This window comes from Anabas testudineus, chromosome 7, assembly GCF_900324465.2.
Source record: "Anabas testudineus chromosome 7, fAnaTes1.2, whole genome shotgun sequence".
NCBI classification, from domain to species: domain Eukaryota; kingdom Metazoa; phylum Chordata; class Actinopteri; order Anabantiformes; family Anabantidae; genus Anabas; species Anabas testudineus.
The window spans coordinates 21932116-21943646 of record NC_046616.1 but is presented as its reverse complement, the minus strand read 5'-3'; positions in this window follow the sequence as shown (position 1 = coordinate 21943646).

Genomic DNA, 11531 nt, shown 5'->3' with positions numbered 1-11531 from the left:
TTCATTCACTGAATAGATGCTAAAACTGCTCTACAGGGAACACAGTTTGTGTCAAAAAGAAAAGTGTGTGTCTAATATATAGACACTATAGCTTTTTAAGCTTAGGCTGCAGTAACAGCAGAAACAGACCAGAGGGTGTCTCTGTCTCCTCAGTAATTTGACAGTGAAATTAAATAGCTTTATCCAGTATCAAGACAAGCACTTAGTTTATTGATAACTGCACATTGTAAATCTGGACAAATGTCAAACATGGTCACGTCACAGGTGGTGAGAAAAATTACGTATGAGATGCAGAGAAAGCTCCATAAAGGTGCAGAGTAACCATAGGAAAATGCTTTTCAAATAAACACACACATAATAAAATCACATGGTTTGGGTTCTTAGTTCAGTGTGGGAAATTACACAACAACAGGATCACATCATCCTGTGCTTTCTCAACACAGCACAATCTATGTGCTCAGTGCAGGGATTTTTACGCCAGTGGTCTTCCACAAAGAGCTTGTGCACACTTTCTGCACCGATGCTAAAGTGAAAGATTGTGTTTGCTCACTGTCTCTGTATGTTAGCCTAAATGTCATTACTTGCATCCAGAAGGTATTCACACAAAGGCTGTGCCGGAGCTCCATTTTGAGTGTCATGGCAGGGACTGGGAATACTAACAATATGTACATGTGATTTGTTCAACAAATTTGCAAACATTTCAAACAAACTTCTTTCACATTGTCATTATGGGGCATTGTTTGTAGAACTTTTAGAAAAATAATGAATTGGATCCATTTTGGATTGTATGGATGTAAATACTTTCTGGATGCACTGAAACAGAGGCTGGTCAGATTTAAATCTGAATTAATAATCAGTTGCTAGATGATTCATTGTTATTGTGCTTAGTTATTGTTTTATAATATTGTGAACTTCAAAAAGATTTTCTAAAAACATTTTCAGCAGATTAATAGTAGTGATAGTAGTAATTAGCATCAGCCCTAGTTGTAGACCACTGGGCCACCTGGATGCCCCAGTCTAGTAAATCTGAAAACCCAGCTGAGTTTCTGAGTGATGGCGCAGGATATTAGGGTCCTTAGCCTTGACAGCCGCGGTGCAATGCATTATGAGAGAATGTCAAGTAAGCTATATCATGGGGATTAAGAAGAGAAGCCTGTAAAGCACAAAACAAGATTGAGTGCAGTGGAGAGGCCGCGTGTCAGGGGCTGCGAGAGGCACAATGCAGCGAAACACCTGTGTGAACAAATGTCACAGATCATTTAGGAAGCAGGAAAAGGGCATGCAGCTCCAGCCGCAGGTGGACCCCAGGCCTGCGATACTGTTAAGATCCATTTTAAATGATTTTTTTTTCTCCTTCACTTGCTCTGGACAGGGACTCTGGATTGCTTTGTGTGGAGGCTGAACGCTATGCTGGGATATGTTCTGTCATTCATTTCATTACTGTCTGTCAAGTTGATCAGCCAAGATAATAAAGGCGCAATTCCACTGCGGCAGCGTATGAATCATCCGAATGATGAAAACAAGTCTTTGTGTGGACTGATCCCTCAGCGAGCGTGTGTGTGTGTGTGTGTGTGTGTGTGTGGCATCAGTACAGCAATCAGGACTTATAAGTGCTTTAAAAACAAATTGGTGTCCCTAAGCTAACATCCGCTGATTTATTTAAAGATTTGTTTATCTTTCATTTATGAATTGCTGAATTGGAAATCAAAACTTTAACTCATGTATCCTCCAGCCTCTGTCTGGAATGCCTAAAATGTGTGGCTTTCTAAGCTTCTAAGTTTCCATCAGTTGTCTACTTTAATCAGAGACTGGTAATATGCAAAGAATATTACTTCAGAAATGCTATTTCCATATCCACTGTGGAACAATGGACCAAATAACTTACCATATGAAAGACAGTAGAATGCCTCCAAATATTTCAATGAATATCATTACCAAAGACTGAATTTATGTCTGTTACATTCCCAAAACCTTGAAGAAATTGACACATTCAAGCTGTTGGCAGACAGTTTGAATTGCACAAAAATCTATTCTTTAGGAAGTGATAGACGGCTTAAATCTCACTAAATATTTGTCTGATTAGCACTGGACGGAGGGATTTTGTCAAACCAGTTCACTTAAAACACTGATGAGCTTAACCAGTTTAGTCGTGTTAGTAGTGAGGCTCAAAGGATGCTGGTGCCGGTCCACTGATTCCCCTGACCTTTCCTCTAAATCAACCATGGGGCTGACAGTTCTACTTTGTAGTGAATTTGGATGGATTGCTAAGAAATTGGGTTCACATAATCATAGCTCCCAGAAGATGAATACAGCTTTTTTTATTTGGTTTGGTAATCTCTTGAATTTTCATTGAGCACCACCGGGAGGTGAAAATGTTTATCTGAACAGCTAGATGCTGTGGCACAAACATTCGCACAGACATTTATGGTTTCCAGACTTGGTTGAGCCCCTAAATTTTCCTCTAGCAGCTCTATCAGGTGAACAGTTGGGCTAGAATAAAATGTCTCAACAAATATGGGGTGAAACGTTATGATACATATGTTTCCCTCCCAGAACAAACGATCTTTGTTGATCCACTGATTTTGTATTTATTATCAAATCATTTAATATAACATTTAATTTGTTTAGTACTTTGATTCATGACACTGGATTTTTATTTGACATAATTCTAGGAGTCCTAAGTTCACACCATTAAGACAATGCCACTGTAATGACTGGCTTCTTATTAGCATGTTACAATATTTTTACTAATTTTTACTAAGGATAAGTGAACCCAGTCAGTGCAATCATTGTATTTAATTTCATTCATTCATAAAGAGAAGTGATCACCATGAACAAAAGGTTTATATTTTTACATGTGCTGTACTTTATTCCATATGGTATACTTATATAAAGTTGTTTTCCCACTGCCTTCAGTGGGACGAATAGCAGTGCGACTTTAGGCATAAAGGGAAAAAAAAAACAATCTATACTGACATCAGAAACAAATTGAGGAAAACCAAATTACAGGAAAACTGTTCTAACTAATTTAAGTTAATTAAAAGTTGACTTAACTCTGTTCTCAGTTGTTAGAAACACAGTTTACATTTTAGTTACTTGGACATTGAACCCATTTTGTACCAAACCCTGAACAAAGACCTGAAGTGTTTGCAGGTAGAGACTAAATTCAGCACTGACCTTTCTCATGAATTTCATTATTATGAATAGAAAAATTTCAGTATGTATTCAAAACACACAGTTTCCAGTGTGAATAGTTTCTTCATATAGCAAAATACAGTCTGAAGAGTTTTGTCTCAAACTGTGCATGTTGGGAATTTTGCTAGTTACATTGACTAGAGTTGACTGAACTTCCAGCAATTCATTCAAAAGTCGAAAGCCATTAATCTGAATAACTCATGTTTATGTATTGAAAATTACTTAAACTTAAAACTTGAAACACAAAACTTAAATGTTTTAATTATTATTATATTGATTAGTTGGTTCCACCACATTTCTGTATGGTATTTGACAGTGTGTAGCTAATATTAAGAGACGCAGGCTTCATTTAGTTCTCAATGATGTCGCTGACCTGAGAGACCTGGGGGACAAATAACCCATGCAACATGGCAGCAAACATTGGATATTTAGTAGAACTAAAGCGAAGACCTTTTCATTTACCATCTCTTTTAAAGCAACAAACATGTTAATTCTATTAAATATGCACAAAAGAAAAGCAAAGATGTGAGAGGCAGGCAGTAGAGACAATAAGGCCCGATTTAGGTCAGACTCACACAGTATCTTATGGCACAAATCTAGCTGAGCGAACGTTTCTACTAATGCTAGGTAAACCATTCCTACTTCAATCACCCACCCATGACAGCCTGAGTTGCTGTGGACGAGACAGGGCTGACGCAGATTAATAATCACTTACTTTTTTACTTGTTTTCATTCCTCACCAGCAATTTTTGTGTAGTGGCCAAACCACATTACTATTATTTCTTCATAGATCACATGATGTACACGGTCCCAAAAAGCATTTTCCCATACAGGGTCATAGGAAAAGGCCTAAAATTATTAGTACAGTTTTTCTAAATATATTTATTCAATATATTTTGTATTGTTTTACTTCTTTGCCATTCGTGTGTGCAGGGCACTGAGATGTGTGCCTGGGGGAGTGTGGGAGTGTAAATGCTTTATGAGTATACCTAATTTTAACTCCTGAGTAATTTGGGGAAAAAAGCACAAAAATTGACATGTTTTGATTCAGTATCCAGTTCTTATCATACATCCATGTTTGCCACTACTTGCAGTGCTGCTTAGTTTCTTCTGCAGCTGCAAGCAAATCATAAAGCATGGCCCCCACATGTGAGCACGTCTCCTAACCATGCGGCCCTACATGCGGTATTATAGGAAAACTATGAGACCCTTAACAGAAAAGCAAGTTAAATACCAGCAAAATAATGGCGTTCCCATTAGCTGAACCTAATCCTCTTTCTAGAAAATGTCCTAGTCTCTCTATATATGATGTAGTGAGCTGACAACAGCTCAACAACTTCATCAGACCAAACAAGTTCTGCGTGTTGCACAACATTACTCAAATGGCATTTACTGAAGAAGGATGGATGCCTCACATTCACTCCAGCAGCAGGATTTTCCCCAAGAATAGATTTAAACCAATCATCCTTCAGCCATATTAGTGTTGCACCGACTCAGCTCTACTGCCACCCAATTAGCTTCAATTTATGGTGCGACAACAGCAAATAACAGCACACAAGATGTGTGTATATAAATATATATATATACACTGTATATATATATATATATATATATACATATATATAGTCCTCCATAGGGGTGACATTTTTCTCTGATTTCTGTAATGACTCTAGTATCCATGCAATTCTACATTCTTTGCAACACACAAATAGACTAATTAATGGTGTAAGGTAGGAGGAACAAGACTTTAATCTAATTGGTCAACATGCCATCCAACTTTAAGCCCAAACTAAGTCAGTGTCTGCGTTGATCTGTGTTGCCCTATTCCATTATAAACCCTCATTCTAGTAGCTTATGAATTTCATAAAAAATAAAAAACTACACAGTGACTGCTGTGGGTGTAGTTCACCTTGATCCTGCTGCTGAAACTCCTCTATTAACACCTCGGTAGGTGCTGCGCTGTGTTTTCACTTCAGTTTTGGTTTCAACACCTCAGTCAGCTCCAGCTGGCAAAGATAACTTTGATGTGTGCCAGTTAGCTTATGATTTCCTGCCAATAAATTGTCTATTGAATACTTTGAATTGGGCCACTCGACCAGCTCAGAGGAGAGAATATCATCAAAAAGGGACGCAGAGGGGCGCATCACACTGTAGTACAGTTAGATTAACTCTGATGTAGGTCATTACATTGCATTGAGTGCAATAGCTGAAAACCTAGAACTAACATGACAATGATGGCTATTATGTTTTAAAGCAAGCAAAAAAACTTCTATGCAATACCTGAAAATACTTGCTGAAACAGATTCTATATAAAAGTTGGGAATAACAGTTTATCCAGGTCGTGGTTATCTCTTAATGGCTGTTCAGTATCAACCGGACGTGTAACTTTAGGAATTACTGTCTGCATACATATATATATATATATATATATATATATGTATATATTGATGCTCACACAGTTTTTATCATTTTGATTCTGTATGCCATCACTGTGGATTTGCAACTGCCTGGGTTTGGTCAAAAATCTCAGATGAACTGTGTAGTAACTACTAACATAATCATAAATGACATTGTCATTTTTAATATTTGTTTGCATATCTTTCGCAGTCTGCGGCTGCCTCATATAAGCAGATGCTGGGTTTGCTCCCCGGAGATTCTCTTTTGTTGTAATTGTCCAGTTTTGGCAAAGTTTTACCTTCAGCAAGTGTAATACATGCTCAGTCGGAGTCAAGTCAGGTGACTGACTTGGCCTTTCCACCTGTTTGTTTGGAAGAATGTGGTGCCCTGGAGAGCATGGGAAAACCAAAAGGCCTGGAAAATAACTACTGAATGACAGAAGAAGAATTCCCTTGGTGAATAAAACTCGTTATCAACAGCTGAACCAGGGGTCAAACCACTGGCTCTGGGGATTATAAAGGACCGTTCTACTGACTGAGCTACATGCCTACACTGATCAGGCATAACATTATGACCATCTGCCTAATACTCTGTTGGTCCTCCTTTTGCTGCCACAACAGCCCTGACCTGTTGAGGCATGGACTCCACTTAACCCTAAAGGTGTCAGGTCTGATTGATGTATATACAGGTTACATCCCAGTTTTTCCCGATTATATAAAGTGATTATGTTTTGTCTTGTAGTCCGGATGAAATATTGCATCAAACTATCTTTAATATCTGTTCTACATGTGGTAATGTTTGCTACATGCCAAACTAATCTTTGTCAGCATTCTAATGTTCTGCTATCCAGTTAGAGTTGTGTGAAGGATTATTTTAACATTTAGTGAAGACTGTAACTCGCTGCTTATCACTACTTCTGTTGAGCACATTTCCTTGGCTGCAGCTCTATTACAGGATAACAATTACAAACCATCTTTCTACTATCGTGATTGTAAATGCAGAGACCTTACCTGCATTATCTAGGGAAGCTAATCATTTCAGTGTGCCAGGAAAACTGCTACTTCTGAATGGTTCCTTTGAGATCGAGAGAGATGTAAAAATGCATAACATAAGCTGTAAGGCCTGTGTCTGTGACACCACAGTGAATTATGCAGCAGGTGAGCCCATTTACAAATGTGAAATCAAAGTATGTAATATTAATCCTGGCTCGAATGATTGAACATCAGAGGTCTTTATGCTGTGGGCTGAGGCTGAAAAAGTTAACCAATGACTCTTTTTGGGCTTAAAAAGAACCTGTGCAAAATTTAAATATGATTTTAAATTCATTAAATGCAACAAGAGCACTGCGAGGGCTGATTTGTTTGCAATGGAAGCATTGCAAAGTAAAACCTTTATAGAATATTGGAAGGAGGTCAGAAACATGAATAACTGTAGTGGTGGTGTTGATCGTGGATGCACAGAGAGCTTCTCAAGGGCATGGCATCAAATTTTTAGAACTGATTTGAACTATTCAAATACTTTGGATATTACTTATAAATACATATACCCTGTAAGTATCATTATCTTTTTAGCAATTTAGACACTAGTGGGTTAAATTAAGTTGAGAGCAGAATCTAAAGCTGCTTTCACACATTCACTGACACCATGAACATGTCTCGACTTTACCCGGTTGAGCTGCATGTGAGAATGCAAACATCCGAGTTACCCGGACTTCATCCTGCAAGCCCCTTAGTATAAAGTCTGCATACTGTCCAAGTGAGCCCAGGTATGAACACATCAGGTAATAGTCTGAAGAATTCATAGCAATCAAAGGGGCGTTTCCTTTCAGCCGACGCGCTCAGCAAAACATCAGAAAGTTTAGGAGTTAAAAACAACTTTTTGTTGTTGGATTGAGCTTTTTTCATTCAGGAAACCTGAGTTTTGTACATAAAGAATCATTTCTAATCAGGATTTGTTGAACATATGTCACCCGGACTTTCTCCTGCTGTGTGCTGCATGTGTGAAAGCACAACTCCGCACCATGTCTGGACCAGATACTCTGGAGATAGTCTGCAGTTCAAATGTGAAAACAGCTCATGATTAATTTGGCGAAGGAGAAGAAGTAAGAACAGTGAGAATAAGTGTCTAAATACCTGACATGTAGCTTCTTGACAACTGTAAAAATGTAAAACAGCTCACATCAAACATCTAAAATATGCTTTTACATTCATATACAGATTAGAAACATATAGCAGATAAATGTTTTTACAGCAGATCGTGTTTTCTGTGATCTCAAAATGAATCACTGTGCTGTACTCCAGTTTGATCACGGATGGTGTTTGAACCACTGCAACACCTCCCAAAATGGTACAGTGGCCTTTGTAATAACTTGTGGTGATTTTTTTAAACTATGCTTGCTTACTTTCACATATAAAAGAAGTGGCTTAGAACAGTTCTAGCCAACAACCATGAATTTACCACACAGACTATTGTTGGCAGATTTTCCAGCTGACTCGTTCTATAGTGAGAACCCTGTGAATATGTATTTTGGATACACATAATGGCATATAAATACATACTAGGTTAAAGCTGATCTTCCCGGCAAAACGTTGGCATCAGCTGATTAAGAAGCAGAAGAAGACATGGGAATTGTTCATTGTTGTTGTGTGATAGGGCGACAAGCAACTGGCTCTAATGTAGCATAACCCTGAATAGTTAGTACTGGGTTTTTTTCCCCCACCAAAATATTCAGTCTTGCAGAATATCATTCATTTTTAAGATTATGGTGTTATTAAACTTTTTTTTTTTTAATAATTCAGCACTAGTCACTTCACACACAAACTTTAAATAAAACTATGATATTTGTCTAACCAATATACTTTCATTGCCCTAAACTCAACCACACGCAGACATCTGGAGTCAAACTCTATTCTCCTTTGTGACAGTCCTGCATTTTATATGACCTCCATCCACAGCATTGATCTAAAGCATGACATTGTGCAAATTCATGGTTAGTGAGCTCTGATTGGAGAATCACACTAACAAAGAGGCTATTGGATGTAAAACAGATAGAAATGTAGTCATTTCTGAATTCTACATTTGTAATGCAGTCAAAATGAAGAGTAAGGTCAAATGTATATTCATTTTAAGTAGGCTAAATTTAAAAAAGAACAGCATGCAGACACTTACAGTCGCCTGTAATGATGCTATGAGCATAGTTTGTGTATGGCAAGATTTATAACGCAAGTCGTTTATCAACATAAATGCACCTACAGGTAAGACCGTGATAAGAAGCCTTATGTATCAGTGTGTAGACTGGATAAAGTGGGGAACAGTATAACTGATGAAGTGGTTACTCCTACCCAAATTTGGATTAAAGCCTAAAAGAAGTGGATTTTAATTCAAATTAATTGTTTACATATGATGTAAATAAACAAAAATCTGTTTAATGAGTCAACTCCGTCTTATATAAATAGATGAGCTTTTGCAGCAGCTCTGCCCATAAAATAAAACCTGGGATGATTATACAGATCTAAAGATATCCTGGGTGCTTTCACACAATATTAACAGACTGACCTCATTTGAGGATATGGGTTAGAACACATCCTGCCTCCAGAAGCTCTATAGCGGATTGGAAATGACCCTGGGAATTCCAAGCGTCTTCCGCGTGTGACGTGTATTTTTCATCTCTCAGTTGTGAGTGTGTGATTTGTTAATCTGGTCACACTTGCAGCATGACTTATATCACTATGGGGCTGATGTTCAAACATCAGTGATCCATCACGGTGTAAAACTCTTGTTCATTACACTGCACATGGATGTCGAACCAAGACTCAGCTGTCTTATCATGTTCTATCACAGGACATCATGCTGTGTCTGATGCTGTAGCACGGTTGTGTATCAGAAACATGTTTTGCCTTATTACCCATCTCTGGTTAATAGAGGTACAGAGCCGCAATGCGGTAATTGTAGTTGTCTATATTTTGTTCACTTGGTGGATTATTTTCCTAAATAAATGGGTGTGATTGTGGATGTGAATGAGTCTCCTGGCACACCGTTGCTTGTGATATAAATAGCATGTCTCTGATGTCCAGTGATGTAGTTGTATTAGCTCAGCTGATGTGTTGAATATGAGGGCGTGAATGCATTAATTAAGTGAAATGAAGTGAAAATCAAAATTGACAGTCACTGTCTGGGACACATAGGAAGTTTGCACAAATCTGAGTTTAGCAAAATGCAGTGGGTAGAAATACATTCATTTAAGTACTGTACAGTTTTTTTGAAGTGAAGTATCACTATTGTTATGTTATGTTTCTTATCTGCTTCATTTCAGAGGAACCTGTTTTCATGTTAAACCACTACATTTATATATCTACACAGAATTTCTATATTTTACTAATACAATTTAGCACAAATGACATGTGATCACGTGTTATAGATTAAACAAAAAAACCACATGTTGATGTTGTTTACACATTAACATACAAGAAAAGAGACAAACTCACATGCTTAATGTTAATTATTCATTGTGCGTCATGTCTCTTTGCAGTTTTGCAGTTCTCTGCAGCTGTTTTGTGTCTCAGTTTGGTCATTTTGAGTCTCTTTCTGGGATATTTTGCAGGACAAATTCCTTGAGTCTGTTCCCACTAGTGGGATTTAATGTTGTGTGTTGTCAATCCCTCCTGTGAACTCACAGAATGGCCTGATTTTTTAGCAAGGCTCGCCATTCTAACCAATTAAATCAGTGGATCGAGGTTAAATCAGTATCTTTTCAGCTTCTCAATTACCATAATTCTATAATGATTAACACAGTATGTGAATGGCTGTGCAGAGCAGAGCAGGGAGGGGAAGGCTGGGCAGAGAGGAGTACATTTTTTAATGTGGAGTTGCATATTGCAGTTTTAATGGCTCCATTCTGCATAATAAATACTTTCACTTTTGTACCTGAATACATTTTGCTGAGCATACTTCTGTATTTGAAGGACTTTCTCTTCAGGTGAAGTATGTTTTACACTGCATTGTTAAAGGATCTGAATTGTTTTTACAACACTGGCCCCATGTAGCCAGTGATTACCAGTGAAAGCACTTTACCAAACTTAGCTGTTGATGCTTCCACTTGCTAAATAATGAACACTAAGATTAGGAGCAGACATAATGTTAGTGGCAGAGTGCTCATTGTAAATCTGGGGAGAGAAACTCAGGTAGCACAATGTTATTTTCAGACACTATCTTATTTTAAATTCTCAAGGTGAAGGTGACAACCACTACGCAACCTGTTGCGGTTGCTGACACATTTGCCTCACTAATTCCAGCTCCACTAAGAGGTGGAGGCGCGGTGTGGAAGTTGGTCTGAGCGGAAGTCACAGGAATACCTTTTACTGTACAGCGCTGACGGTGTCTTGATTAGCTTTGTTTACATTTTAAAATATCACCCCATTACTTGAGCCACACCTAAACAGTGATGATTAATAATATTCTGCAAAAATGCAATAAATTAACCGAGCAAATTGCTTTTTTATTCATTCTTTCATCACACAGTTCATTCCGTATTCTCACATCGTGCTCCCAACTTGTTGCAAAACAAAGGACTATTATGGGACCTCCATTTGTAATATGCTACATCCAATAAAATGATTGGATGCATAGACACATTGCACACTAGAACCCTCTGTACGTCTAATCCTATTTTGGAGTATAGTCCATTAAAAAATCCTCTCAGTCAAACACAAGGCTGTTTACGTTTAAATGAACCCGACCAGGTAATGGAAAAATAAATAACTGAAAGTGCTAATAACAGTCTCTACTTCTCTGTCGGCACGGCTGTGTAAAATTAAGACCTACATTAAACAGGGTATTCCATCAGATTGTCATGCATTAACATTAGAAATGGAGGAGAAATGAAAATGACAATATTTAACTTTTATGGCTAGAATCAACACATGAATAATAATGACATTAAA